The sequence below is a fragment of the Callithrix jacchus genome, chromosome Y (assembly GCF_049354715.1).
Source record: "Callithrix jacchus isolate 240 chromosome Y, calJac240_pri, whole genome shotgun sequence".
NCBI classification, from domain to species: Eukaryota; Metazoa; Chordata; class Mammalia; order Primates; family Cebidae; genus Callithrix; species Callithrix jacchus.
In genome coordinates, this window is record NC_133525.1 from 7,195,720 (window position 1) to 7,203,037 (window position 7,318).

Here is a 7,318-nt window from a genome sequence, read left to right on the forward strand (position 1 = left end):
TAGAAATCCTGGCCAACATAACTGGCCAGGCTCCAACTACTCTGTCATGGCAGAATAACAAGATAAGAAATGTCATCTACCAGAAAAGACTGCGTTTAGATCACTTATTACCAGCTAAAAGATGGGAGTGTGAAAAATTTAACTTTTCCAACTGTTTTCTGAAAAGAAATAACCAGGGTCAGGGTACGCTGGTAAAAATTTGTGAAAAACATGAAAAAACTGGTACATATATCTGTGAAGGTGTCTAATGGTTTTGACTCTGAATCAATGTTTTGGAATTGCTTTCCTTCAGTAAAAGAACACAAGACTTCTTTCATAATGTGTCACTTATTATAGGAGCATGCATATTGTTTCCCTACTTAATGCCCTTAGTTCTTCAAGTAGTTTAAAAAAAAAAAAAACTACTACTGTTGGGTTTTAAAAATCAAAGAACCCGACAAACAAACTAACAAGAAATATCAACTGAGTCCTATTACATGAACTAGTAGCACTATGTCTCATGAGAAAACACTGACAGTGAAGCTGAAGGTGAGAGTAAGAACTTTCTCTAGAAAATGGTATGCAAAATTCTTAAATGGTGGCATTCCACTTATCTGTCTCACCTTGTTTCTCTCCTCACTTCTGGATGGCAAGGAGAGTAAAAAATAAATAAAATAGCAAAGAGAATAAGCCTGTTGTCAGGCGGCTTGCTGACACCAATGACTGGGCCATAATGAGATTCAAGAACTTGGAAGGTGACCCTTATGTTGGTTTTCAGCATGTCTGTTATGCATTAACCTTGAAAGACTTGGAAATGCATGTCATTACTACCGGCTGGAGCCCATCTTTGGGTTACATTCCCCATGTTTACAAGACTCAGGCTACCTTCTGGAAATATCTCTGCCAACTAATAAAAAGAGAGCAAATCACACTGCAATGGGTGTACTGGTGCAGCAATCTTGCATGTTCTTCACATGTACTCCAAAAGCTAAAATGCAATTACAAAGTAGAATCCATTTCTTCTCAATACCCATCAATCTCAATACAGGGTGACTCTCTGAGGTCAATTATTCTTATCTCTCCAAAGACAGGGAGTTACACAATTTTGCACAAGAGCAAAACTGTAAAATATGTGGGTTAGAGTATGTAAAAGAAGGGAGTTGATAAAAGGTTGGTACTCTTTACTTCTCACAGGATAATTTTTCTTTGATAGTGTCTGAGCTATGACCTCTTTTGTAAGTTCTCTCTGGCTAACTGTGAAAGAACATTGCTAAACATCCTAAAGGCACAGCCCAACCTCAAAGCTGTGTGCAGAGAGCACTGTATGATAACCTTATTTGCAGTAGATAAAAATGACATGCTTTGAGTTAATGAGTTCCTCTCACTTTATGTAGCATTAGACAGAAATGAAGTAAATGAAGATACTTCCAGAGTAAAAGAAAATAATGTTGATTCTTGAACACTCATTAAGAAAATTAATCCTTTACCACAAAACTCTGCAGCAGGACACTTCACCCCATACATGCAACCACAGTACATAGAACGGATGCATTCCTCCTCTTACTTTTAGTAATGTCCTACTCTGTCTACAGAACAGTTTTCCTTTCATCACCACTTTACTTTCTTAATAAACTTGGATTTGCTTTGAAAAAGAAAAAAAAAACTACACATCAAAAAACGTGGATATTTCTACCTAAATTAATTCATGATTTACTAATAAAGTACAGGAAACTTTACTTTAGAAAACATAAAGATTTATTTATGGTAACTGCATAATAAATAGACTAGTATAAAATTTAATTATTATCTCAATATAAATTCTAACCATACATTAGTTTGGAAGAATTATCATGAGTAAAATATATGTTGGAAATTCTTATTCTGACACACACCTACATCTTTTTAATTAGCAATTTTGTTTCTCTGAGTTATTTGTGCCACTATAATGTCAAAGGCAATATCTCAGATGTTATTTTGGGGAGGGGAGCAGAGACTGACACTTACCTCAATTGACTCTGCATTTTGAAATATGAAAATAAGAAAAAATACAGTATCACATATTTTCATGTTACTTAAATCTAATAGAGCACCATTCTCACCTTATTTCTAGCAGTGATAACAATTTTAGCTTGAAAGGAAAATTTAGTGCTCACCAGTCTGCTTTGAAATTTTGTTTCTTGTGTGCATGAAATAATGATGTTTGAGCAAAGAAGTTGTTTTATTGTTTATTTTAAAACTACAGTGTTTAACAATTTTTTAATAATATAAAATAAAGAGCTCAGATATTGTCAATTCTTTCTTCAAGTCGTAGCTATTACTGAAATTACTTTGGGCTATGAAGATGAATTAGGGCATCTTCAGGTAATTATATATTCTGCTAAGCTCCGTTCTTGTTTCCTAAGCAGACATTCTGGTTATTAAAACTCATCAATTTTTGTTTCTGCATACTTTAACATGGATTCTGCCCTTCTGCTCTTTTCCAAATTTTCTTCAGCATTTCACACTCTCTCTCATTGGCCTGTTCCAACTCCATCTTAATATTACAGCACACAAGGGCCTTAAAGTTTTCCAGTATAACAGGATTACAGCATCCAAGCCTAATTTGAATCATCACCTCTTGGAGGAAAGTTGAAGTCAAGAACACCTGAGAGACCAGGCCTTTTGCAGAAGCCTCCCATGCTGGCAGCTTTCGCCCACCAATCAACATTTCATTGGCCGATGCTTCACCCATGATTCTTGGAAATGTAACAGTAGCACAGCCATCTGAACTCTGTCCAAAGGTTATATATGGGGTTTGAAATCAAGCCTTTTGATTATCCCAAACATAGTCACAAAGAGTAGTATAAACGCACCTAGTACAATGGCTGGACCATTGATAGATATGAGAAAAGTTTTTTAAAATGAATAAAAACATTCACAAAGCTCTTAATGGTGTCCACCACTTTAGTGCTCATTCTGTTTGTGTCATTTCTTAAATTCTTCACAATGTACCCCAAATCAAGACCAGAGCAAAAACACTGCCAGCGGCGCTGAACTACACAAGCCCTTTGTCATCCACAGCAGCCCTTCCCAGAGCATTCATGATTTCTTTAATAACTTCTCTATTTAGTGCATTTTTCTCTGTTGATATAGTGGTAGCAATATGTGGGTAAATCCCTGGTCTTTCTCGACTACCATGTCTCTGTATCTGTGGGCATTTTTTTTTTTTTGAGCTTATGATGAAATGCATTCTCTTGATAGAAGGCTGTTCTTCTCTCTCATCAATAATCTTTATTGTTCCAGATTTCACTCTTGGAACAGATGTATGCCTGTTTGTTGTTCCATTGGCTATTGAAAGGTCCATCAATACCACTATACCTTCTTTGTTATCTCACTCTGTGTCCATGGGAGCAGTAACTGAGTCAGACATCTGAGACACTGGTGGTTGTGTGTGGGTCCTGTTTTCGATTCCATCCTGTTCTGTGTCAGGATCTGCTGAAATTCTGATGGGGTTCTCTGCTGTCACCTTAAACACCACCTTGTCCTCCTGAACTGGTGCAACAGGATCTAGTTTCTCAGGTTTCAAACGGCACTAACTGTGTTCTGGTCGTTAACTAAGCTCTGAGTTACAGGTGTCTTAATAGTTGAATTTATGTGCTCCAAATGTTTTGGGTCAGTGAGAAGTGCAGCAGTGTTTATTCTAATGTTCTGTCTGGCAGCAAACAACTGTTTTTTTTTGGATTTGTTGTGGTTGCCAGTCGATGGCCTTTTAGAAAAGTTCTTAGGGAAGCTGGATGTGGACGTTCTGGAAGTTTCTTTCCTGACATTGTTTGATGAAGTCGTTTTTGTTCTGATCCATGTCGACTTTTCTTTCTGCTTTTGCGTCTGTCGTCTGTTAAAGCCACAAATACATTTCCCACAGTTTGTGAGGTTCTGCTCTGGTTCCCAAGTTTCATCCTGATTGTCATAACCTTTTCACCGAACCAAATATTCTGTTGTCCCATTTCTATATTGTCTTTTGTCAATAATAGCTTCAACCTCACACTCCCCGGAAGTCATGAAGACAGAGATAGAACTGAGTCAGTTGCTATGCCAAGCTTTTTTCAGTTGTGTCTCTTCATAGCTGCTTCTTTCCCCCTCCAGTGCTTCACCAGGTGCTATGTATGGATGAGCCTCTTCCACTTCGTGGACACTGTTGTAGAAAAAGATGTGTGAAGAAGCAGTCATTGAGCCTTATCCTCTTCACACTTAAACTTTGCTGGGACAGCTTGGACTTGGGCTTATGATGCCACAATAGCTGGCTAGGTAGCTTTAGGTAAAATTAGCTAATTTCACAGCTTTGACTCTTATATCGTGCACAAAGCATTGTAGATGGCTGTTACTCTCTTTTGTCGTTGCCATGGCATTTATATTGAACATTCTGAAGTTATGACATTTTTAAAGTCATAGGAGCTTACCTGCAACAGCATGGAAACCCACACATTATATGTTGGTGTTTGTTATTTTACTGATTCAGTTCACAAAATTATATCTGTAATTATTGTATGTCAACAACACAAACAATGTTTTAGTGATAACATTTTATTAAATGTATTAGTTTTCCAAATTATGTGTGGAGCCTCAATTGTGGAGCTACACATTGTCAATTTTTTTAACTTATATAATTCTTAATATATTTGTCTTTGTTTTATTTTTTATTTATTTATACTGCTATTCAGTGTCTGTTGGTTTTATTTTTATGTGCCTATAAAGCATTTCTTAAAGGACCGTTTTCTAAAAAATGCCCCAGATTTCATCAAGGTATATCATAATTTCTCCGTCACTTTTGATTGACAGTTTTTGCACAAAAGTTTTCTGTTTGAAAGTTATTCTTACATCACTTGAAATGTGCTAGTCTCCTGCTTTGTGGTCTCTGAGTTTTCAGATCAAAAAATTATTGATTATATTTAAGAGTTGTTTGTACATACCTAGTCATTTCTTTTGCTGCTTTCAAAGTTCTCTTTGTTTTTGTTTCAAATGGCTAAATTATCATGTAAGTTTATGTGTGTGTTGTTGAGTTTATCACGTTGGAAGTTTGTTGATTCTTGGGATGCTTATTTATTTCCCCATTTTTGTGACATTTTTGACCACTCCTTCTTAAATACTCTTCCTGATTTCCTGTCTCTTCTTTGGAACCTCCAAAATGTGTAAGTATGGCCGCTTGGTGGCTTCCCACAGGTTTTATGCAGTGTTCACATATCTTCATCTCTTACCTTTTTTATTCTTGACATAATTTCAATTAGTTGTTCTTTAGGTTTTCTGAAATGGTTGTCTTCCCTCTACTCAAGCCTACTTTTAATTTTCTATAGCCAATTTTTATTTCAGTGGTTTTACTTTTCACTCTAAGATTGTTAAGTCATTACAAAGATTTCACACGCTTTATTAATAATTATTTTGAGGAGGTTTTCAAGATGGCAGAGTAAGAACAACTCGGGATTGCAGCGCTCTGCGAATGCTCAGAGGGTGTGTCAAAGCTGCATTTCCAGACAGATCTTTGTTGCCCACAGAACGGGGAAAGTCCGCAGTGTAGGAAAGACACTGGACACAAGCACAGCCAGTTCGGCTGTAGCGGCCGCTTTGGCCGGTGTCGCAGCGCACACAATCCCCAACAATCCGCAGAAAACACACGGGCTAAAGTCCCCTGCTGAACTTGCAATCTGCGATTTGGGAGGGCAGATTTGCATACCCATCCGATTAAACGGGACTTGGACAGTGAGCCAGACCACGAGATCCCGGGGAAGTGGTGTTTGAGCCAGTGCAGTGGCTAGCTGCATGGAAAATTACACAGATCCCAGTGCTCTAACAGTGGGTGATGGAAACACCAAAGAGAGAGCCATTCGTTCAACTTAAAAAAAAAAAAAGCACTCTGAGGCCAGGAGCCAGGAGAGAGGGATCGGCGGGTTTCACCCCCACTGGGACAAACAAAAGGGCAACACAAAACGCTTTAGGTGGAGATTTTCACTGCGAGCACAGCTGAACCCAGGACGGTGCAGCTCAGTGAGGGAGGGACGGTCGCCATTATCGAGGATATCCGCCCCCATAGAGGTACACTCACATTGCTGACACAGCCCACCATTGCCAAGGCAACACGACATAACAGAGAGACTCCACTGCAGGGCAGGGCTGGTGGCAGCAGGGCAGAGCCTGCCGCAGAGCTTGCAGCTACAGGGCCCACACCACATCTGCAGGACAGAGCCTTGGCCGGCAAATAGTGACTTGACAGCCTCCTAGCTAGGCATCATAGTGCCACAGATACTCATAAAGAAAACCCCAACCTTCCCAAGAAAGAGCATCTGAGGAACAAAAGGGGTTCTAAGAGTTGGGCTGCAGCAGAGTTAAACTCATTTTTCTAACAGCCCTGAATGAACAGCAGAACTCACAGCTCATCACTTGAGCTCCTATAAAGTACAGACTGTCTTCTCAAGCAGCATTATGACCCCTGTATATCCAGAGTCACCTCAAAAAGGACTGACCAGACTGAAATAAGGTGAGCATTATTCTGGGACAGAGACAGCAGAAGAAGAAACTGATAGCACGCCTCACCGTTCTGCAGCTGCTACAGGTGTACCCCAGACAAGCAGGGCCTGGAGTGGACCTCAGCAGTCATACAGCAGAGAGGCTAGACTGGTAGAAGGAAAGCCAAGTAACAGAAAGACCTCATCATCAACAATCTGGGCGTCCAGTCAGAATCCCAATCAAAAAGTCAGCAATACTCAGACGACAGGTGGATAAATCCACAAAGATGGAAAGAAACCAGCGAAAAGAGCAGAAAAACACCTGAAACAAGAACACCCCACCTCCTACAAAGAACCAAAACTCCTCACCAGCAGGGGAACAAAGCTGGACGGAGAATGACTGTGATGAAATGATGGAATTAGACTTCAGAAGGTAAGTAATGAGAAACTTTTGTGAGCTAAAGAACATGTTCTAAATCAATGCAAAGAAACTAAGAACCTTGAAAAAATATTTGGGAAAATGACAACAAGAATGGATAACATAGAGAGGAATATGAATCAATTGAAGGAGTTGAAAAACACAATACAAGAACTTCACCAAGCATGCACAAGTTTCAAAAGTTGAATTGACCAAGTAGAAAAAAGTATATCAGAAGTCGAATATTGACACAATAAAAATAAATTAGAAGATTGGAGAAAAAAGCACACAAAAAAATGAACAATGTCTCCAAGAAATGTGGGACGATGTGAAGAGACCTAACCTACGTTTGATAGGTGTACCAGAATAAGACGAAGAGAATGAATCCAAGCTGGAAAATACTCTTCAAGATATTATCCAGAAAAATTTCCCCCACCTAGCAAGGCAG

The 7,318-nt window shown here is 39.0% G+C and overlaps 1 pseudogene; it reads right to left on the bottom strand.

The window, feature by feature from the left end:
• Positions 1–2,831: 2,831 nt before the first annotated feature.
• On the bottom strand, positions 2,832–3,962 carry LOC118150947 (testis-specific chromodomain protein Y 1-like; annotated as a pseudogene).
• Between the last annotated feature and the right edge of the window lie 3,356 nt (positions 3,963–7,318).